This window comes from Drosophila biarmipes, chromosome 3R (genome assembly GCF_025231255.1).
Source record: "Drosophila biarmipes strain raj3 chromosome 3R, RU_DBia_V1.1, whole genome shotgun sequence".
NCBI classification, from domain to species: Eukaryota; Metazoa; Arthropoda; class Insecta; order Diptera; family Drosophilidae; genus Drosophila; species Drosophila biarmipes.
In genome coordinates, this window is record NC_066616.1 from 16411746 (window position 1) to 16435931 (window position 24186).

Consider the following 24186-nt stretch of genomic DNA (forward strand, 5'->3'; position numbering starts at 1 on the left):
AAATCGGAACGCCATACCTTGTTGAACTCGTAATAAAATTTCCAATCAATTGGCATTAACAGCTAAAAATGTTTATTTTTGACCCAATTTGGGAAAAAAGAAGATGATGTTACCCCTTGTAAAAAAAGTGAAAACTTTTAGTTTTTAAGATCTGGCAAAAAATGTCAGAGTCAAATTAACTGGCTTATTAGCTGTCGAAAACTGTATATCTTTGGGTTTCTGATCATTTTTGACCAAATTACACCAGAAAAGGTCAAAGAAAAATATAGTTTTTTGCCAAAACACTAAGGTCCTCATTTTCCTTAAAAAAATATCAGTATTTTGGGCACTACCAAAAGAATAATAGTCTAAAAACGGAATGACATACCTTGCTGAAATCGTAATAAAATTCGCAATCAATTGGCATTCTCAGCTAAAAAAGTATATTTTTGACCAATTTTTGCAAATAATACTCGTGTGCAAGCAATTGGGACTCACACCTAAAAGATGTTATTTTTTCTCTCTGTTTGATCTGGTTAAGTGAACCGGGGTCTCAGTTCCCTACTGTGGGTCTTGAAACGGATCGGATCGCCGCCTAATCACTATCATCAGTCAAACGGCAAATCCGCCGCTCCAAGACCCGCCTGCTCCAATGCTCCATCGCTCCATTTGGCGCCCTGACACTTAGAGTCGCCTGTCTCGGAGTCGCGGAATCGCGGATGCCAGTCTTCCTGGGGCTTCGATGCCAAAGCCCAAGCCCAAAATAGTCGCCTGGGATCGGTGGCAGCGCGTATCGCGAACGGCGATCGGTCACGTAGCTGGGGAGTTGGAGGTGATGGCGGTACCGGTACTATCCAATGGAGCTGGAGGTGCCAGTGGCTCAGATCCGTGGCCAAATGTAGCGCCAATTGCTACGCATTTGCGAGCAGCGAGGCGCCTATAACAAATGCCAATCGTGTCGTGGACGACGCCAGCGATATTTAATTGTTTCTGCGGCGACAACTTATCGGGGAATTCCGATCGGAATTTTTAATTTCTGCAAGGTCTGCAGTCCGCTGGATTCTCCATCCCCACTCCCCAGTCCCCAGGCCCATCCCCCGGATCCTCCGATTCCAATTCCATGATGAGTGTCACTGCAGAATGCATAAAAGGCGGCGATGTTGCTGCTGAGCCTGCAATACTGCCGCCGCTGCTTTATGCAAATATGAGAGACGGACAAAGAGCGAGGCCAGGTATTCTGAAAAGTTGGCCAACTGTAATTACCGGACCCCTCCAGCCCCTCCCTCGGCCCCTGACAACTTTTTCACACCTGTTCAAACAAGTTAATTAACAGCTCGCAAAACTACTTATTAAAACTAAAAAAATACAAATAATAAAAAACAGCGGGAGAGAGAAAAGAAAAGGCAGCAACAGCAGACGAGCAGCAGCCTATGGGAAAGTTTCTAATTAAATGATTGTCATCTCGGCTGCGCAGTGGACAAATGGACGCTGACCACCGAGGAGCTATGTATTCCGAGCTGGAATCCCAGAGTCGGCAGCCGGTGGCTAAAACTCCGAGATTGTAGTACAAACTTTTGTCATTATGCAGGCAGAATGCGCGAAACAAAACAAACAAAGAGGTGGCACAGAAAAAATGAAAACATAGTAGACAACCAGCTGAAATTATTAGCGAAGATGAGGGGCAGATGGTCAGCGGTCCAGGTTATGCTGAAATCCCACACGGGCAAAAGTTTGGGAACCTTTAGGATCAATAATATAACTTTTATTTACCAAAATGTATTTTTAAATCTATAAAAGCTATACAGATTATGATGTAAAATATAATATATTGTATGATAAGATACGATATTATATTGTATACAATGATTTAACAGATTCTTTATGATATGATATTAGGAATAAAAGTAGTATTTTATGATATATGATATAAGATATGATATGATATTGTAGGATATAGTACGATATGATATTATACACCACAATTCAAGAGTTTCACTTTGATACTTTAGAAAAAGATACGATAATAAAGCATATATATCCAATCGGCATTTTTCCAGTGCACCCGGGGGTCCGGCAATGAGGTCATCAACAGCATCATCCCATATATCATCTGCAATAAAGCGATTTCCCCAACTCCCCCACGAAAACCCATAATATCCACTCCAAAGCAGAGTGTGAAAAAGCGAATGTTTGGAAAAAAGCGACTTTGCCTTGGTGGTTGGCCACCAAATTGGCGACAAAAAATTAACGGATTTTTTCCTCTTTTTTTGGGTGCCGTGTGTTTGCCATTCAATTAATATAACTAATGAAAAAGCTGCTAACTTTGGCCAGGCAACTGGCAACTGCCGGACGAACTGCGTCTCAATTAAGCCGAATCTCTGGGATCTGCCGTGTAATGAAGTTGCTCAGCGACCGGTGGACCGGTGGTTTGCTTTGCTGCTCTTTAAGGATTGCCAATTTATGATGGAGGCCCCGTGTGGGGGAAAAATGTCAATCTTGTAGATGTAGATTAGCCAGCACCAGCTGGGAGCCTTGACCACTTCGCTTGATTGGAACACGCCGCAAATGCCAGAGGAAAAATAACTAAATGTCAACTTAATGTTGCGGTCTCGTATATTGTACGCAAAAGATGTCGAAAATTTGACCCAGACCTTAGGTTAGCTGAAATTCTGATGCTGAATTTCGAAATGTAAGTATGGAAAATCAATATTTTTAATTATCAAGTTTTACTTAAGAGAGATTTAAGATAGGTGTTTTTTAAGTTCAAGCAAAACTGATTCAAGATATTTAATAGCAGTTTTCTAAAAGGCCTGACCTTTATCTAGTTGTCTGCCATTTTTCCCATTGAATCCCGCTACTGGGCTTATGCAAATTCCCCAGCTCCCGGGTTCACTTTCTTTTCATTAGGATAAAAGCGGAGACCAGGAAATCGATGCATTTCGAATGGACTTGGCGGCGACTTCATTAAGCGGCCGTTCGATTGCAGTTTGCGTGCTGCAAAAGCGAAACTTTTCCCGCCTTTCGAGTGGGCCGCTCGTGGGTTGGCTCGATTTCATTTGGGCCAGTACTGGGTGGAGGGAAATCGAGAAAAACAAGCGGCGGCGAGTCCCAAAAAAGGGTTAAAAAAGCAATAAATAAAACAAGTGGCAGCCACGGCGACAGCAACGATATTTGGTGAGTTAGGAGCATTCGGCAGGAGTTTTGGCAGGGGAGGTTGGGGGTTTTGTATTCTGCGAGCCCTGTGACAGGCAAATCGCCAAACGAATACCGTGGGGATGCTGGTTTTCCACTGCCCTCTCCAACCCCGCGTGTGTGGCATTTTCATTTTGTAAATTTGTTTTTCTTGTTCCGTTTGGCTTCATTTCCGTTTCCGCCGCCAGTCTTCTCGTTTTCCATTTGCCAGAAAGTGAATGTCCTGCCACCGCAGGATGCTCCCCACCCAGTGCCACCCCATCACTCGCTGTCGATAAGAAAGTGCGTGTGAAAAGGGTTCCTTCGTGGCTGCATAAATTTGAATTATAATATTGCAATCCCTGGCCAGGAATCTGGGTGCTGGAATCCCGACTCCTTGCTGGCTGCAATTTGTGTGCGGAATATGCTACGGCATATATTATGGAGATTCTTTTCTGCCGACTTCTGCCAATGCATGATATACTCACATATCCGAGTGGGGATTTGCCTAAATCAAAAGTGCGTGCTCTTGAATTTATCAAAGGTGGATGGTCCGGCCAAGGATATATCCTTGGTCCTTTTCGATTTATTTTTTTTTCGATTTTCTGTTTGCCCGTCTGCGGTTGCGGGCTTGTTTGTTTGGCAAGCGCCGTGATTTATGGCTCAAAGTTTTCGGAGCGCGTGCCAAGTTCCCCGGATTAGGAAAACTGCCCTGGAAATCGGCCATTAGAATCCGCACAATTTGCTAGTCCCGTGAAAAAAAAATACAAGAAGAAAACTCTGCTTAGGACTTGGAAGAGTGCAAAACATGACACTTGGCGTTTATGTTAATCACCTGCCCGAAAGCCCGAGCAGCTGCAGCCTCCTTCTGCGAATCCGATTGCGATGTTCTACAGCCATGTTGACAATGACAAATACGCACACGGCTCCGCCGACCACATCCAAATACATATATGCAAATATATATACACAGAGTATAGACTATCCAGGAGACACATTTGCACTTTTGGGCTAGCAGGAAAAGTGCAGCTAATGAGTTGGATTGAACATCGCTCGGGAACTCATTAAACCAGCCAGTTGCAGGCGAGGAAGAGCCGAGGAGCTGCTGGCTGCGAGATAATGATGAATTTCCATAAGTCGCCGCAACAGAACGCAACTCGCCCATTAATCTTGGCCAGGCAGACATGGCATGGCTCTGGGATCGGCTGGGCTATGTGGCACAGTGTCTGGGTTGCTCCTCCTTGACTGCGGTGCCACTATGTTGTTGTGGCTTCAGAGGACGAGGATAGGGATGAGGCTGCCCGCTGTTGTGTGGACATGCGTATGCGTTGTTAATTGCGAAAAAAAGGATTACCAGCAGACGGCGACTCCAACTCGGGGGATTACATGTCAGCGTTTAGAAAGTTTAATTTTGCCAATAGCTCTTGAGATTTGCATACGAGATGCGAGTGAATGCCGTCTGAGATGGGCACGGCCAGTGGGAAAATCATTGAGTGGTCTGGGTAAGCCTGGGTCGCCTATGGTAATAGAAAACAAGAATGTCAGAGCTATAAAAGTGTAAGATATATTATATATTAAAAAACTAAATTGTAATTTAGATATAGTTTAAGAAATATTGTAAAATCCAATAATATTTCAGTAATTATCGTAGCATTTTCCCAATTTTTATAGGTTTTACATGGCCTTATCTCCCATCGATTATAACAAGGGCAGACCCTTGACAGATGGAGGAAATGTGACCTTTGGAGAGCCATTACCCTCGCGTAGTGCCCGTTACGAGTCTGCCTTTAATTAGTGCCAATATGAATGGGATTATCGCCAGTTCCCAGCGACTTTCGCCGATCCACCCCGTACTGGCACCGCAACCCACATAATCCGCTTCATATTGGCCACAACGAATGTAATCAGGTTTCGGTAACCCTAGCCAATTCCATCGATAACACTCCACTGGACTTCTGTTCTAATCCTCCACCCCGCCGGCCGACTTGGGTTTAAATTTCCTCGGTTCGGGGACCGAAAAACCTTTCTCCAGATAGACAGGCTGACACTCGGGAGCACAATACACTGCAGCACGCCCAGCGATAATTAGTAGACATGCCCATTTAGAGGTTGCCCTTTTTGGCAAATAACTGGGGGAAGGAGAAAGGGGAACGAGGGATCGGATGGGATGGTCAGGGAGCGTACTATGCGATGTAGATACTCGTGGCGTAAGGACTGTAGTACGATGACCATTTCGGTCACGACATAAATCGTGCGTCGGAGCGTCGTTTGCAATTAGCAGCGTTACGTTGTCGAACTCTTAATCAAAAGTATTGAGGCCCAAACACTCTGCTGCTGCTTCGTTTATGGCCCACACCCACACACCCGGGCACACAAGTGCGGAACGGCAACAACAAACATGCGGATGTCCTCTGACACTTCCTGTTTTTCTTATTCACTGATTTTTATTCGCTGTTTGAGGATACGCAAATGACCCATTTGGGGGATGTTATTACAACAGCAGCGGCAACGGCAACGGCAAAGGCGACGGCGACGAAGTCGTTGATGTTGCCCCTTAGCATCCCCTGCTGCCACGCCCACTTTGCCACCCCCACCCCCACCCGCGCTCCCCTTTTGGAGGCCATTGAGCTTGAGTTTCGGGCTTGGCATAACGGCACATGCCAAATGGGCACATAAAAAGGATAAAGAAATTATTTTCACATTGAATCCAAGTTCCTTTTGGCATCGGATAAGCAGGAGGGGGGTCTACGGATAAGGAACTTGGGGGCTATGGAAGAAGGATCTCTGGTAAGCCCATTTATGTAATTTTTACAAAAGCTTCCCAACGGTTTTCTGGCGCCTTGTAGTATTTTTTATGCGGTTAGATAATTTTAGATTTTATTTAAAACTTATTTTATTAATTATAATAATTATTAACTCTGACATATTAAAATGTTAGACATGGAATTAAAAAAATTAATATACAATTCAAAGGTGCGTTAAAAATCAATGCTTCTTTTAAATTTATTAATAAGATGATGTCTGAGATTTAAAAAAAGGTAATTTCCTTGTTCGGGTTTTTTGAATTTCTGCTCCATGTACCACAGCTGTTAATATGTCTCTTCATTTTAATATCCTTAAACAGTTCTTTTGGCCCTGCTGATGCTGCTGCTACAATGGTTATTGTTGTTGTGGCATTGTTGCGGTCGGAGGTCGCGCATACGCCACGTGGCGCCACAGCGAAGTCAATGCGAAAAATTGCAACGCGTGCCAATAATTAAGTCGTCTTCGTCAACGGTCTTCGAATGGGTCTGCGAAGTGAGGAGATCCGTGAGGGGATTCAACCCTTTTCTTCGGAGCACGGCATCAAATTGCAGCCTGGCTGCAGTTGGTGTCCCTTTGTTAGATGACAGACCACAACAACAACGGCAACGACAACGGCAACCGACCAGGTTATTCACAGAGTGTCCTTCTGGCCATTGTGAATTCACTGGCATTGTTGTGGGTGAGGTTGTTTGCGTTAAATTTTTGGATACGCCCTTTGTTGTTGCCTGCGCTTTTGTCTGGGGCATTCTAAAAATTAAATGCACAAAAGGCGGATTTTATTTCATCAACAAAACGGGAAACGGCAGCTTCTGTTGTTTGTTAAAGCATTCGCCCACGCAACAACAACAAAGGAAAGCGACAACAACACAACAACAACAACAACAACAATGAGAAGCGGCAGGAGGAGACATTTTTTTATGCTCAGTGCTCAGTGAGCAGAACCCACCTCTGCCCCATCCTGCAGTCTTCGTCACATCCTTTGCTGCACTGGAAAAAATATTTGGTGACTTGTTAAATAATGTACAAGTTCTGAAAGGTAATGCTTAGTCCTGAAAGTAATGATAAAATGGATTTTTATTTAAGATATAACAAAATGTTCTCAAACACTTTTTTAAATGTTCTCAAACACTTTTTTAAAGAATTCTTAAAGCGTTTTTTTTACCTTTTGAATAATATTAGAACCAAAAAACTCAAAAATATCTAATAATTAAAAATAAAGACATTAAATAATCTTTTAGGTTTTTTTTTTAAATTTATTTATAACATTTATTTAAGGTTTTGTGTGATTATATTTCCTCAGTGCCCTAGTCATCCTGCCAACCGCCCGGGGCAGATCCCAGAACCCTGAGCCTCAGCCTGCGCTCGCAACAACAATTCTAGAAACAGACGTTCCTCTCGACGCAGCTGAGCCCGCCGCTCAGCCCGCTTTCCCCGCCGACTTTCCATCGACCTTTCACAAAGGTAGAGAGCTGGAAACTGAAAACTGCAAACTGAAAACAGAAAATTGCTGCGCTTTGCATTGTTTTCCTTTCGGACCTCAGTGGCGTGGGGATTTTCCAGTGGGTTTGTTTATTTTTCCTGCCCCTGCCTCCCTGCCTACCCACACCTCCGGACCTCCGCCTCCAAAGAGTGCATTCTCCTTTGTATCCTGGAGGGGAATTTGAATTCCGTTTGGTTTCGTTTGGGGCAAACATACGCTAAATGTGAATGGGCCGGTGATAAATCGCTGCTTATGCAATCGAGTGTTGGCAGATTGGCTCGAGTGGCCTAAAGAAGCTGCTTGTGGGCCACTTCTTTGAGTATTGTATTTCCGGCACCTGGTACTACCACTCAATATACTTACGGTGGGGAGAGATTGGCAAAGAAACGATTGGATATTACAACATTAAAGTATTTTTAAATTGATAAATATTGTTATTCAAATTTTAGTAAGTTAATATAAGACTAGTCTTATTTAATTTGACTTTGCTTTGGATTAATCTTAGGTTTTATGTGGTTAATACTTTAATACTTTCCCCGAGGACCTTCAGCTGTTTCTCTTCTGAATGCTTAGTTAAAAATGATTTTATTTTATGTCGAATATATTCCCTTGCTCGACTTCTATACCTTAACCTCCTTTTGAAGGACCTATAACCGTTCCACTCGCCGCCAGTCGAAACTTTCGGCTGCCGGGAGCACTTAAGTAATTGTAACTACTTGCCCTGACTGATATTGCCTATTTCACAAATTATTATGAGGCCCATTTGGAGGCACATTCCCCGGCCCTGCCGGCCCACTTTGCCGCCCCTCGGAAAATCCCCAAAGCGTTGCTGATGTTACGCCTGTTGTTTAACGGCTTGATGCCAAAAAACGACGCCAACGACGGCTATGAGCCTCATCGCATTCAATTATTTCGGCATTGTGCGGCATCTCGCCGACTTTCCGTCTGTCTGTCTGTCTGTCTGTGTTATCCAACTGCCACAAGAGCAGAAAAAAAAACCATCACAGGCCCTCGAGGCAGAGTGGGTGATTTCGGATTGGGTGGGAGGCGAGTGGGAGTGGGAGGCACAAGCCAAAGGTTGAATTGGTGTTCGGTGCGTACGCCGGAGTTTAATCTTATCGGCCAGCCAAGATCGCCTGGTGTATGCGAACCCGGGCAGAACTACTTCATTTGACTCCCAATCCACCGCCTCCTGCGGATATCTTTTCCCCGTGAGTGCGGGAGCGTATTGCATAATTTCACAATTTTCCATTTGATGCTCGTTTTGCGCCGCCACCGCCGTCGAGATGTTTGTCTAATCAACTGTCATTTGTTTGACGTTTCCCTCAGGGAAGACGACAACGACAACGACTGCTCCGAGGAGGATGGGGCTGGGAATCGGACTGGGAACGGTCATGGGAATGGGTGAGAGTACACTGCGGGAAATACTTGTGATGAGGCAGCACTGCCTTAAAACAATACTCAAGGTGGCATTATTTCTTACCCTTTAAAATGTATTTTTTAATTACTAAAAGCTTCCGGAAACAGAAGAGTTACACATTGATTGTCCTATGCAAGGGTTGTCCTATCGCTTAAGGAAAATATTTAAGGATGGTTTACTCGTTATATGTTTAAAATAAGGTTCTGAAATACCTTAAGTTCCTAAGATATTTGACTTATAAGAGTTATAAAATATACTACAAATCTTCATACATAATCAAGGACATCTAGTAAGCATCACCTTCTGTTTTCCCAGTGTCTTGCGCTGGGAATGAGGATGGGCTTTTCGAGGCTGAGTATTCCGGATGAGTCTGAGACCCAAAACGCACCAGGACGCAATGCACAGCTCCGTGGGCATCTGAATCGGCATCGGCACTCTTGTTGATTGCTGCGGGGTGAATAAAACCCCGTGCGGCGGGCTGGGGCGTCGAGGGTTAAAGGGGGTGGCGGCCAAACGGGCCCGGCAAAAAAGTTAAAAGCCCAGTGTGTGCCCTTGTCCCCGAACTTCCTCCCACCCGACCATTTCCCCCTGCGACAAGTGCCCCTCACCAGCGTCTACAACCTACAATCCACAATCCCGTGACAATGACAGCAAAACGTAAACGCAAAGCCAAATGTTGTTTTCAGTGAATTTGATGACTTTTATGTGCGCCGAGACAAGAGATCAGGCGTTTAAGATGGCCACGGGGTTGCCCATTTGGTTGTTTGGTGCTGGGTTGTTCGGTTGTTCGGCTCTCACAGCTACTGCTTGTACCGCCTTTACTGTTGTTTGACGACCGTTTAGGTGTTTAGATGTGTTCGCCATTGTTTGCCTTGTTCGCTGGCCCGGGCAATTGGCTTAAGGCGCTTAAAATGATTTCTAATTAGCCGGAAGTGGACATAAAAAATGGGGCACGGGGTGGAAGTACTTGTTCACCTGGCGGGGTGACATTTTTGACAGCTATTGAAGGGAAATTGTTATTATTTGATTTCGTTTGGAAAGAGAAGATATGCCTTGGACAACAAGGTTTTAGGTGGTTTACTTTTCAAACATTTTTAAAATTATTATGTTTTTTATTTTTATAATAAATTGGTTTACTATTCATGTAGAAAGTAATAATGTATATATATTTTTTTATTATTTATTCGTGATGTTTATAAAATTAGGACCGACCCTGTGGTTCTACTATTCGAATATTATAACTTTTATTTCAAGGGCATCTATAAGTGTTTTTAAATATTTTTTTTAGAATTATGAAATCGTTGATGCAAAATATATTTTCTAAATAGCTTCTTATATATTATACTTTGGGACAATGTTCTCTACTAAAGGATTGCACAAATTTTAAAGGAGTTTATATTCTGGCTTACAAATTTTACATTTCATAAATCAGGACATAAAATACTTTAATTCTCCATAAATTAAGACTGATTAAAGGTCACTATTGCTGCCCACAATTTTTTGATCTCAATCAAATATTAAGTGACAATCCCACACTTGGCTTTATAAATTAAACTTTTTTAGCATTTACATGACGCGCATTTGTCGCTGCCTCTCGGCCCCTGCTCATTAGTCGCCGGAACGTGATGAGATTTGCGTTTCGGCCCTCGAATCGTGGCACATAAATTCCAATTATGTCAAATGTAATATTTTAATAAACACTTTCGCGAAGGCCGCTGCAGAAAAGGCAGGGGGAGAGCGAGCAGGAAAAGTGGTAGAGAACCATAAATCTCGTGGCTCTCGACGACGTCAGAACGGGCAAGCGTCGCAATTAATTAACGCCTCATTAAAACCCAGCCGACCCAGACTGGCCGAAAAATTAAAAAAAAAACAAAGTTTCCCCAACGAATGTGGGAAAATGCCGGGCCATGAGCTTTGTTTGCCAACCCATTGCGGCCCAATCTCTATCTCTGCTCACCTGCCAGGTGACTGGAGCTGGGAACTGGTAACTGGTAACTGGCATTTGGCAACTGGAACCTGGGCAGATCACTCCATTCCGCCCAGGTTTCTGGCCAAGCTCGGGACTTATCGATGGCTCAATCAGTCCGGCTGGCTGGCTCACATAATGGCTTGATAAAGAGTTGGCATGGGGGGTTAACTCCCAGTTGTAACATTGAAAATCAGCTCAAATTGCCATTAAGATTTTGTGCGCCCGACAAAGGTAGATAGCTGGGATAATGCAAAATGAAGTTGTTTTGTTGGCCAGGCCGGGATTGGTGCCTTCAAAGGGTTGCTACCCATCCACCGTTCCACCGGAAAATTCCGGATTCCCAGGGGCGACATTTTGCGTTTTGGTTTATGCGTCAAAGCCAAAGCAAAAGGAGCCGTCATTGTCTTGGGTTTCTTTGCCCATTTCCCATTGCCGTTTTCCGCTCCTTGAAGGGTTCGTTTCCCTTTCAGTTTTTCTTTTTTTTTGTGCGAGTTTTATACATAAAAAATTGCATTTTTAATTATCAGCTACGCGCCCGCAGGTTAGAAAACTAATTCCACAGCAACCCCGAGATGCGAAGAGCTGTCCTTCGGTTTGCATTATGCCAGCCAGATCTTGGGAAAGCGGCGTATCCTTCCTGGGTTTGGGGTCGTCTGAAAGGCGGTTCTTAATGGCGGGCTGCCTTACCTGCCTGCATTGATTTGGCTTGTAGAACATCGGCAATTATTGAACTTTCAACGGCAAAATTTGCATAAAAAGGTGCTCTAATTGAATCCGCCCAGCAGAAGGCTTTCCCTCACCGCCCGCCGGTTAAAAGGAAAAGCCGGAAAATTACGGAAAAAACGGGAAAATAGAAAAGCTGCTTGCCCCACCCCCTCCCTTTGGGCGGCCCCAGAAGATTCTGGGCTTTGGCTCTGGGTTGCTCCACCATAATAAGAAATTCAAATAAACCGCGCGCGCTGTCATCTTAAGCTATGCCACGCCTCCGACTGAAGCACGCCCCAAAGTGCCAACCCCTGCCCGAAACCCCTCCCCCCTCCCGCCTGCCACGCCAGCATAGTTGGGTTGGCTAAACTCGAGCTTAGCTGCTTCGGCATGGCCACACTGAGCGAAAAAGCTTGTAGGTAAATAAAGGTCAATACTTGATAAAGAAGATTTGTTGTTGGTAAGATAAAAATAATTCGATTTAGAAAAAAATATCACAACAGCAGGTAAAAAAGTTATCTTATTCAATTCAGAATATAAAAAATAGAGCAGTACACAGATTAAAATCGGTGATCAATATAAGGTTTAGTTTGAGAAGAGCCCTCTTACTAAGTAGTTATATTATTTTTTCTCTACAGTATACATTATTTACTAAACACACTAACTAAGGATAGATTTTCAAAGTTTACTTACTACTTAAAATAACTATAACCATTACATTTTGAGATATACCTTAAGTATTATGAAATTATCCTTGGCAAAGTAATATTCTTCTTTTCTTCAGAATAGTATCAGACCTTAAGCCTACATTTTAAAGAGAATTTAAGACGAATATCTGTTAGGTATTAGCTGCTCAATGCATGAGTTTGCTGCTTTATTTTTGTAGGTTTCTGTACTCTTTTTTCACAGTGCATCCCGCATTGGTCCTGTCTCCCGGCTCCGTTCTCGTTTTCGTCCTGGTTCGGCTACAGCTTCAGCTTTAGCTCCAGCTTCTGGTCCTGCTCTCGTCGTCCTTGCGCACTTTCCAGTCGACAGGATTTCTCAAAGATAAGGGAATTGCTCTGTCAAGTAAAGTGATATATGGTCCGAAAGGACTTCAATTTATACAATTTCTCTTATTTTTTCGCTACTTTTTGCGTTTGCTTTTTTCCCAGACCCCCTTCCATCCCCCACCCTGTGTGCCCCTGTTTGTTGCCCTTTTCCCGCAGTGTTGATATTGGGTTCAGCTCGAGGACGGAATGGAATTGGTAAGCTGGATGCTGTATGCTGTACGCTGGATCCTGGAGCCGGAGCCGGAGCTAAACTTCCCCCGAGTTGCCGGCTTTTTGGGGTCTGCTGCGTGCTCGACAAAAATGCGAATTTGCGAGTTTAGTTTATTTTTCTGCTTTTAGACAATTTTCATTTATTTGTTGTTGGTTCCAGGGGGTTGGGGGGAGGTTGTTGGGGGGTTAAGGAAAAGCAATACGTAAAATGGGAAAATAGGAATTCATGACCTTCGGTGTGTGCTATAATTTAATACACTACGTCCAGCCCAGCCAAAGGATATTTTTTGCTTACCATTTTGAGCCTCGGCGGAAAATGGAAGTGGATAAGGTCTCGATCTTGTAGATTAACTGTGCAAGTGCAGCGATAAAACAAAGCCGAAAAAGTCATTAGCTAAAAAGAGTTAGTAGAGCCGACAAACTGGTAATCGCTACCTAAAATGATCTATAGGGAGGATAGAAATCTTATAACAAAATATCTGAATTTCTCAAAGTTCTGTGTATTTGGGGTGATAAAGCAAATTGGCAAATACAAAATTGCATGACCAAGTACCCTTGTACAGCTCAGACCGCTAATGGATGTTTACAAAAATCCTCGAATCGACAAACAAATAAAGGCAAGCCGGCAGAAGAAACCGCTGTCAGCCCAAACATGTATATTTTAATTTTAATAAATAAGCAAAATGGCGACTAGCAGATTTATGCGGCTCAGCCGCCGACGCCAATAAATGGAGTAGACGACCATAAAGACTTTTTTCCGCTGGAGGGTATGGGCTATGGAACCAATTTACGAAACCGAGCGTCCTCAGCCAAACGGTTGGGGAAAAAAGCGGAAAAAGTCGCGACTCGTCTGCAAATATGAACTTCAAATCGGGCGCAAAAATGAATAGCTGGCTGAGTGAATGGGACTGAGGCCGGGGATCTGAGGCACCCTGGACTTTCGGCGCATCCTCGCCGGCTTGGTGGATAGGAAAGGAAAGGATCTGTCAGCTGCAGGCCAACGGGATGCGAGCCTGCAATTGACGGACGCATTGTGCGGCGGACTGTTTTAGGACTCAGCCAACAAAGGCGCCACTGCTTGCGCAACAGGGGACGCTTTGGCAGGCCCTTGCCCCGCACCCACCACCCACACACCAGCCGAAAACCACCCACAACCCACGCCACCCACACCCCCGAAAAACCCAGCCAGCCTTCTGGGGTGGCTCATGCAGAATTTCGGCCAAACCCCAAAGCATTCGATTGCCTCAAACGCAAAAATAAACCAGTCAGCCATAAGGATGTGCACTCCCAGAAAACAAATTTAGAATATTTTTTTTAAAGTATAAATAGGTTACACAGTCCTAGAAAAATAAGAAAAACAAATCAAGAAATAAAAAAAATATTTACACACAAGGCATATTAAGTTCTTAAATGTAAAGATGTATACATTTACTTCTGATTTCTTATAGATCTTAAAAAATACTGTGCTCAAAATTTTCTGTGATTATAGCTGGTTTAGTAAAACTGTTTTACATAAATATACAATAAAATATTTATACTATTATTTTATAAATTTAAGTATTCCACAAATATATTTTATCGCCTTTGAGAAGATTATATTATAATTATTATAAATAATAAAAAATAACAAAGTGTTTCTTTTTTCTTAAGATCTTCCAATTCATCTTTTTTCGCAGTGCACAAGTATATCAGAGTCTATATATACGATGCAAAGGATATTGTCGATGGCGCAGACAACGAATTTGCGTTAAATTATAATTAGAATTTCTTTTTTATAGGCAATCATCTCCTGGTTGTGCGGGTGTGTGTGGGTGCCTGTTGTGTGGGTGTTGTTTGTCTGCCTTTGTTGTTGCTGCTGCTGTAATGTGTCCTTGGGGCGTCGTTTAATTGCTTTTACCAATTCGATTTTCAAGTGCCATTAAGCCGGGCACGCCCCACATGCCACGCCCCAGCCCCCCGCCCTCCGCCGCCATTTCAGCCGCCTCCGCATGTGGCAGGAAAATGAAAGCGAACTCAATGAGGGAAGTACGAGAAGTGAAAGTATCGCGCGTGCCTCAATTAATTGGAAAATGAATGAAGCTCGCCACAGCCACACACTCATTGTCTATTTTCGGGGAAATCTCGGAAAGGCGGGTAAGGCGGAAAAAAGCGGAAAATCGGAAAACCGAACAGAATGACAGTTGCACTACGGCCAGCCGTTGGAATTCCTCTAGCCGACATAATTAATGGCGCATGCTGAGGGCCCAGGGCGGGAAAAATTATTAATTGCCACAACTGGCAACTGTCGCCATGTTTGCCGAACAGCGAACTTTGGCAACCTGACGCTGTCGTCGCGTTGTACATTCAACTGAAATCCGACAGCCGTCTGGTCGCTGTATTCCGATTCTGAGATACCCCAATCCTGGGTGCCCAATCTGCAGTCCCCAATCACCAGTCCCCATGCCATGTCATAAGTCGTATGCAACACAGCGGCTAATTGTTAGCAGCTTCCTTTTGCCGCTTATTAATAGAAAATTAAAGCAATTATCAGCGCAGGGAAATATGGCAAGGAGATCGACCGCCATGAGTAATTCCACAGCCACATGGGCAACACGCAACATGCAACATTCCCAGTTCGCAGTTCGCAATTCGAAGCACAAATGACAAAAAAAACCATGGCCACAACAGCCACGGCGAGGGGCTGGCATCGCTCCGTTGCATTTCGCATGAAATTAATTACTTTTGGCACTTTTCATTGAGCAAACACATTCTTTTTCCCCGGCTCCTTCGAACGGCCCTGCGCCGCTGTTGTTTCATTCAGCGTCCCGAAATGAAAAATTGTTGTAAGAATTAATTACGCGCCAAACGCAGCAGCAACACCAAAAAAAAAGGACAGAAAAATATAAAATAAGAGCCGTAAAACTACAAGAAACGAGACCAACTGCAATCAGAAGTCGGGGAGCAAATCATCATTGGTCCGCTTCAAATGCTCGCCGAGCACTCAGGAATTCATTCATTTATCCAGTGGCACATCCATCGATACCCACATCCACCCAGCTCCCTTTGGGGCACTGGAAAAAATCAGAGCGCAATTTTAAAGATCACAATAACAGATCTTAGTATATTTAAGCGGCACGAACATGAACATTTTTTTTTAAATAGTACTTAGTAAAGATTTTGTCTTAATTTTCTTAAATATTTACCTTTAAAAAAGGCTGTACCTAGCAATTAAAAAATAGTTTCTAATATTAACCAAAGATTTTCTTGTACGATTTTTTGCTTTTAAAAATAGTAAGCAGGTATCTGAAGAATACCGATCTTTACCGGTGTTTCTCTTATAAAATAAGACATTTGGCTTGTTATATCCCAGAACCAATGTGTAAGCTCGTTGCCAATTTTCAGTGCACTTGGCCTCCGCTTCTGACCATCTTGCCTATCCATCTCAGTGCTCTGGTCGGCACTTTCAATGCCATCTCGAACGCAGGCTAATTAAAGTGGTGTCCACCCACCGAAAGCTCCATCTCCAACAACTTGGTCAGGAGTCCAGCGCGGCGAAGGTCTGTCCATCCGTCTGTCAGCGCCTGACACTAACCCTGGCCATCAACCATCTACCATCGAGCATCCACCATCGCCCGTTGGCAACGGATCTGCTCGGATGGAACTGCTGATGGAAGTGGAGATGCAGATGGATGTGGATGAGGTTTAGGACTGGGAGATGGCGAGTGAAACCTTTCGAGGCGGCACTTTTGTTGTGACTGCTTTCAATTTGCGATTTTTATGCGATTTTTGTTGCTCCTCCGGACATAACAATGCCGATAGGTCTAGAGGTGCGCTACACTTCCTGAACCTTAAAAATTTCATTCATATGGAGCCCTTCTATAAAACAAAAGAATATTTCAGTTTTGGCAGCTGTTTTTCACAATGATTTTTTCTTTACAGTTAGAGAATATACATTTGAAATAGATTTAATAATGCTTTACATTTTACTAGTTTCCAAGAAAAGAATAGAATAGATACTTATATTTATACCTTTTATTTTCTGGAATTTCTATTTTAAATTTAAAATAGTTTAAGAAGCTATATAATAACTACATTTATACATTTATGTTTTTAAGGAAATTAATTAATTATGATGATAAAAATATAGAAAAATATTGACCCTATTTTTTATAGCTTTCCTCATTCCTGTAGCGCATCTTATGTATCCAAAAGACCGAAAAGAACACCCCAGCATAGCACTATCCCTCATATAGCTATCCCATTTTACGACTCGGCGGCTGACGCTTCACATATATTTATTAAGACTTAAGGCCGCACTTGAGGACTTTCTTCCCCCGCCGGTGGAGAGTGCAAACCCTCGTCATAATTATATTTTTGTTTTACGGCCTGCAAAAGTGACCAGCCCACCGAAAACGTCTTGAGCTCTTGGCCGTAAAACAGAAACTGTTGCATAAATGACACCTAGGATGGATGATTGGAGGAGGGGTAGGGTGTGCGGTATGGTGTATGGGTATTCTGGTGTTTGGGTATTAAAAGCGTTTTCCGTTTTGCCGACTTCTGGGGCTGGGTGGCGGAGGTGTGGCCACAAAAAAGGGTGGCATATTGGGGCCGGGGGTTCGGAAATAATTCAAATAAATTGACAGCCGCACATTACGCAATGGCCACGTTGCAGCAACAGCAGCAAAAGCAGCAGCAGGCGAACTGCAACGTTGCACTTTTCGAATGACCACAAAAACACGAAAAGCCAACAGCAACAGCAGGGTTAAAAACATTTTCGGGGGAACGAGGGCAACATGCACTGAGAATGCAGAGACAAATCTAATTGCCGAATGCAGTCGATGCGAAAGTGCAAAATCATGTCAACAGCAATTTTCCATTGTTAACTGTGTTGGCGACACCGAGATGAGATGGCCGGGAGAAAGGGCGAAAGAGACGGGGCGATGTGGGGGAGAAAGAGACGGGTGGAGCGCGGCTAAGTGCAATGCACGCATACTTGATTATGGTTTTATTATCATCATCATCAGGCAGCCAGCTCCTCTTAGCCATTTCTTTGGCTAATTTCGTGGCGAATCCCTGGCACTTAGATTTGAAAACTAAACCCAATCCCGAACCCAATCCCCCAGGCGCCCATCCTTGGCATCCTTGCTCCGTATCGCTGCAGAATGGAGCACAGATTGCCACGTACAACTTAATGCGGTCTAAGTGCAATAATATTACTTTACTTCATTTATTTTGCGCAAAAATATAACAAAGATGTGACAGCGCCGAAGAGGAAGAATGGGTTCTATACCAGGCAAGTGGGGGACGAGTTGGGGACTCAGGAAAATAAGAAGACGTTGGCAAACAAGGAAGTTGCTGATGTCGAGATGTTGCTGCTGTAGTTGCTGCTGCTGCTGCTGTTGCTGTTGAAACTGGAAGCTGAGTACGCCATAATGATGATGTCATTGTCAATGGTATAGTAACAACAACAGCAAGAACAATGTCACTCTGCCCTGGCATAACAACAACAATGTCAAAGCCGAGCAGCTGTAACTGAATTAAGCATTAAGTGCGGATATATAAACAACCCCACCGAAAAATCCATCCATGTGTGTCTCTCTCAAGCAAACTCATTGTGTGGGTTGTATCTTGAGAGCAGAGACAAGCACACAAGCAGATTATCTTGGAAGGGGTCCTTCAACGGAAGGAAGCATAAAATAAAATGCATGCCACACAGCAGCAACAACATCATCATCGCCTCCGGTTGCAGCCAAAAATATGCAAAGATTTTAAGAAATTATTATTGTGACTTTTATAATATGGCACACCACCAGGCGAACACACGCACTGGCAAATTTTTGGTAAATTTGTTGACATGCGCACAGTTTTGGCCAGAGACATTTGCAATTGTTGTAAAATGTCTTGTTCCTTGCCGACTGCAACATTTTCCTTAGTTTTCAATATAAATTCTATTGTTGCTACATCTGCAGTACGAAACTTTCCCACTGCCGTCCTCATCTTTTACTTTTCAGTGCTGAAGAAGCGAAGGGCACTGGGAAAATGGATATAAAACGTAATTAAATACAAATACAAAATATATATAATCAGTATATTAAAAATCTTAAAAGAAACTTAAAATCTTACTCCTTTTACATATCATTAAAATCAAAAAATACATTTCTGGGTTTTTTAAGATATTTAAGAATTTATTTTGAGAACCCTAAAAATCCAATGAATACCATTAGTTCTGCATTTTCCTCGGTGCACTTTCATTTAAATGTATTTTTCACTTTGGCATTCCAAACCGGCAGTGGGCGTGGGAGTGGGCGTGGCAGGCCGGCCCGCATTGACAGCATTTATATAAATTCTGTTGAAAGATTTTTGCCAGAGAGATGGCGAATGTGTGTGCGAGTTCGAAATGCAAAGAACAGCCATTTTTGATTGCAGTTAAATGCATTAAATTTGATTGGTTCTACACGTATTTGGGAGTATGTGGCACATATGTAATGATATATATGCATCGGCACATAAGTAGACTGTCTTAGCGACTAATTCAAAATTAAATTGCTTTTTGTTTGCGACATTTTGTCATCGCAGAGAAGGGGGCAGTTTTAAATAATTGAACTGCCTAGGCAAGTGAAGTGTGACTAAATTAATAAAGGCAAATAATTGGCAAGCTCTTAATTGCATGCATTCCCCAAAGTGCGCATTTAAAGTCACCCAGTCGACCAAAAACCATGCCCGCAGGCACACTCCATCCACGCCAGAGATCTTTCTCGAGTGCCCCATAATCTGATCATTTAATCTGCATTGGAAATCATTATACGCATTAAAGTCAAGCATCCCGAAATCGGAATCGCAGACGAGCCCGCAGATGGAGGCCACCACCGCCGCATAACAGAAACCAGAGGCAGCCACCGCAGAAGCCACCACATCACCAGAACCAGCACCAGCACCATCGAGCACCGCATCCATATAGCGTAGCGCATATATGGACCATAATTTATGCCCGCCGATTGTTTCGAGCACATTCGCACACTTCACAATCTGTTCGAGTTACATTTTTATTGACAAATTGCGTTGATTTTTGCGCCGGCGGATGAGGGCCCTTTTCCAGATTTTGTATCTCCGCTTGAGGCCATCCATGTATATGTATCCGAATCTGTGCCTGTATCTGCAGGCCGGCATCGATGGCACTTCAAACTGCAAACGACCGGAACTAGCAATTGTCAATTTGATGATGCCTCCCGCACCGCGGAGAACAGCCAAACATCCAAGCGAACGAACGAACCATCGACAGCTCGACAATCAAGCAAACAAATTCAATTATGTAAATGCAGACATCAGCACGGTGACTGTGAGATACAGATAGAGATACTACTGCGCGCGAGATACAGCGATACAGATACAGGGAAATTATGCCACAGTAAGTGGGACAAGTACACGCGACATGCCGCGATGAAAGTGCAAAGGCAATCGAGACAAAAGTCAGCCCCATGACATATTGAAGCTGTCCGCTTGTCCGCTGGGCCAGTTGTCCGTTTGTCCGTTGTCCGCCCACGCGAACCACGGACAAACGGACAACGGACATACAGCAGCCAACATCGCAGCATCCAGAGAATTTCCAACCGGCAGTGCACTACATTTTTCATTGAATCAATTGTCAAAACAAAGTTTTGGGATTGTCGCCACACGGATCTCAGAACGCCAGAGTGCCAGAGTGCCGGCCGCCGTTCGTGGTGTTACTTTCAATTGAGCTTAATTAAATTTGTAAGTGAATCTAGTGCGGGCCGCACGATATCGTCTGTCTGGCTCTTGCGGCTCCTCCGGCCTCTCAGCCACCCCGCATGCCCCACAACAACCAAGTGCATTGTCTGGGGCGACAATTTACATAATTCAAGTCATTTAAATTATCCGAAAACATTTCAATTCCCGTTCTCCGTACTCCACTTGACACCAACGCCCCCGCAAAAACACATCGCATCGCCCATTGTCTGTCCTCTGAATGATTTTGCGATTATGCAAAGTGCATTAATGAGCCTCGGACTTTGTGTTTCTCTTTAGATCCTAGCTCCAGGCTATAAAATGCTATCGAATGAATGGAGTGGAGCTGGAGCCCCGAATGAATGAATGAATAAGTGAGTGAGTGAGTCAGAGGTGGAGTGAATGGCTTGACAAACGCGTGTCTTGAATGGATGGCTCTCGCTGCGATATCGCATTACAGGCCAAAGACAATGGCTAATGCTGCTAAATAGATTTGGCCAGGGGAAGGCGAGGGCTGAGGCCAATGAATGCCAAATTAGTGGAGCCGGCCAGGCACAAAGGAAATCTATATCCATTGTATGGCGATGGTCTGGGTAAACCATCTGTGATATAACAAAAAAATAGAAAAGAAAACAACTGTTAAAAGACTTATTTTGATTGGATTATTAGGAACCTATCATAAAAGTGAGCAAATTTTTAAAGATCTTTACGACTTATTTGCAAACTAGGGAATTCATTTACTATTAAAAGTACTGAATAAATCTTTTTTTGTTTTAAAATTAATATACATAAAAAATACTAATAATAAGCAGTTCGAATTTTTAATATATAAATACATATAAATTAAAATGTGTTATTAGATTAGCACATTAAATTCTTTAATGACAGTAGTCGTAGCTCAAAGCACGTTCCCAATGTCAGCTCTCAAAGCTAGAAATCAAGTTCTTCTTCAAGCGCACTTCTTTTCAACCCCTTGGCGGAACTCTCCCCAACGAAAACCAAATCGAAGTTCCCCTCTGGACAGAAATTGCTCATAATACGCTCGCACCTGCTTTGATCTGGCCGGGCATTTAACCCAATGCCGATGCTGATCCCACTTAAGACCCCGGCTGAACCTGAACCTGAACCCGCCGAACCCGCTGCACCCCTGGGCTCGCTTCCCAGGGCGGAGGAGCGACGATGATGCCATAAAGGAGATAAACCCGTCGCATAAAATGGTGTCACATATGCGCAACATTAATCTGTTTTGAAATTATAAAAGTGGCGAGAGAACGCAACAAAGTCGGGGCGGGTAGAAAAAACGAAATTAAAATAGCAAGCACTGGGGGATGAGGCTGTGTGTGTGTGGTTCTGTAAGCGCAGTTTACAATGTTTTCGCTCCCAAATCATATTCATATGCAAAACGAGGGCCAACACACAATGGCAGAAGTAATGATGCCAACACCGAGCGTGACATTATAACACTCGGCATGGAATGGGAGTGGTATGAAAAAAGGGGGAGGCTCGGGAACGGGCCCAGGAACAGCCAGGGAACAGGAGGCAACAATAACGAGGGAATTACGAGCATCAAAATGCGCAATGAAAATAAATTAAAGTTTCAAAAACAACAGCCGCAGGGCGGGAATGGGAAGCCCGGGATGTCGTCCTCTGCAATTGTGCAGACAATTTAAAGAACTTTCTGTGTAGGTGGACAGGAAAGTTTTTCTCTCTTTTTTCTCCGGGGGGGAGAAATAAGAAATTTGCATAAATTGACAGCAGAAATTTTTATACGCCACCACATAATGACCACTCGGAGCAGCTGTAAACAGCTCGTAAAAGTAATTACAGCCGCCGACGGGCTGGGTGGGTAGGGGGTTCTCCCGTCTCATTTCCATTTCCCCGACGACTGCCCACTAATTATAGGCAGCTTAAACGCAACTAATTTTCACACTTGGAAAATGATTAAAACTCCATTTATCTATGTGGCGTGCGAGTTTGCGGCCCAAATAATGCGTGTACGTTGTTTTCGGCCAAGGAGCAACAGCGTGAGATCCCCGAGATCCAGCGGGAGAGCCACCAGCTCGACACCTTGGCTAATTAATATTAATTGAATTTCCCTGGCCGACCACTAGCCACTCGGGGCGAGTGCGTGGAAAGCCATGCAGCTGTTGTCGGGTGCCACTCGATTGGCATTAGCAGCGCCTGCCAAAAAATAACAACCCAATGAAGTGGAGAATACCCTGGTATTTGGAGCAGCACTGCCAGAAAAATGTGATATTCTAAAGTGATAATTAAATTGGGTTGCTAAGATTAGGTTTGCCTTTCAAATATAGTTTTGCAAAATAAATTGTACTTTAAAATAAAGTACTATTTCTGAAATTTTCTGATATTAACCTACCTGAGGTATCAAATCAGATTATCTTTTAACAACAAATAAGGACAACTTCTTTAAAAAGTTCGTACGGCAAATATATATAACCCATTGTTAAAACTGAACTAAACTACCTTAGAATAAAGCCTTTACCCCCTTACGTTGATCAATACTGAAATTAAAATTTCAGACGCAAAGCCCTTACCGGACTAATATTTCACAATTAAAAAATCAAACGCATGATCTATTTTTCATAAGCCTGTTTAGACAGGTGATAATCAAGAATACTTTTACAAACTTCAAGGATTATTCTCACAGTGTGCTGTCCAGAAAAAGTGCACTTAGTTCACACCAACTCAGAGCCCAGCTAATGCCGGGTCTAAACGATCACGACAGCCTGGCGGAAGTCGAGCAGATGAAGCGTGCTCCGCACGAACATTTCGGGGCAATTATAGTTCAATTATATTGGTCAGGAGAGCACCGTAGATATGTGTGGAATATATTGGCCATTGCAAATGACCGGGGCACGCAATGGTCAAGAGCGGGTCGAAAGCAGGGTCAGTTGGCGCTGGACTAAGGGTTAGGGTTTCGGATTTGAGTTCGAGGGCCGACTAACTGACAGCTGGCAAATTGCGAGCGGACCCACGTCAGTTGTCAGGACGCAGGACGCAGGACGGCCAGGATTTCCCATTCCCAGGCCGGAGTTTGGCCAGAGGTCAAGCGCCGCACCCGCTACCCAAGCTGCACGCCAATTTAAAAAGTCTTTCTCGATTGGTTTTCATAATCTTTTATTTCATAATTTATTACAATTGAAAATTATGTTCAATATTTCCTCATATTCTGTTTCGCCCTTGCTGGTCCTACGCCATTCATCTTGCGACTGGTGGCTCCAACAAGTTCAGGAATTCGTTAATTGGTTTTTAGTTCTTTACATAGAAGCTTCAATTAGTTAATTAATTTAATGATACTGTTTTCTTTCAATATATTTATATTTAATTCATTCTGGCCTTTAAGTCTAGCAATTTAGTTAAAGTTAATTTTTACACGCACAAACATTTATTTAATTCAATTCTCCATATAAATATATTTATAGTTTTACTTCTTAGAGTTTTCCGTTCTTTTTTTTTGTTTTATTGATTTAATTTCTGGATTTCGCAACTACTGAGTTAGCTCTCCCTTTCTAACTCATGTGCTCCCTCTCGCTCGCTCGCTCGCTCTCTCTCTCTTTCTCGCCAGTGTGTCTTTGTCTATTTCTAGCTCTTTCATTCTTTTGGATTTACTTGATGCTGTCGCGTGGGTAAGTTGTATAAATTGTTCATCTGT

General features: G+C 43.4%; 1 pseudogene; it reads right to left on the reverse strand.

The window, feature by feature from the left end:
• Positions 1-2943: 2943 nt before the first annotated feature.
• LOC108031035 (uncharacterized) lies at positions 2944-3586 on the reverse strand (annotated as a pseudogene).
• Positions 3587-24186: the final 20600 nt, after the last annotated feature.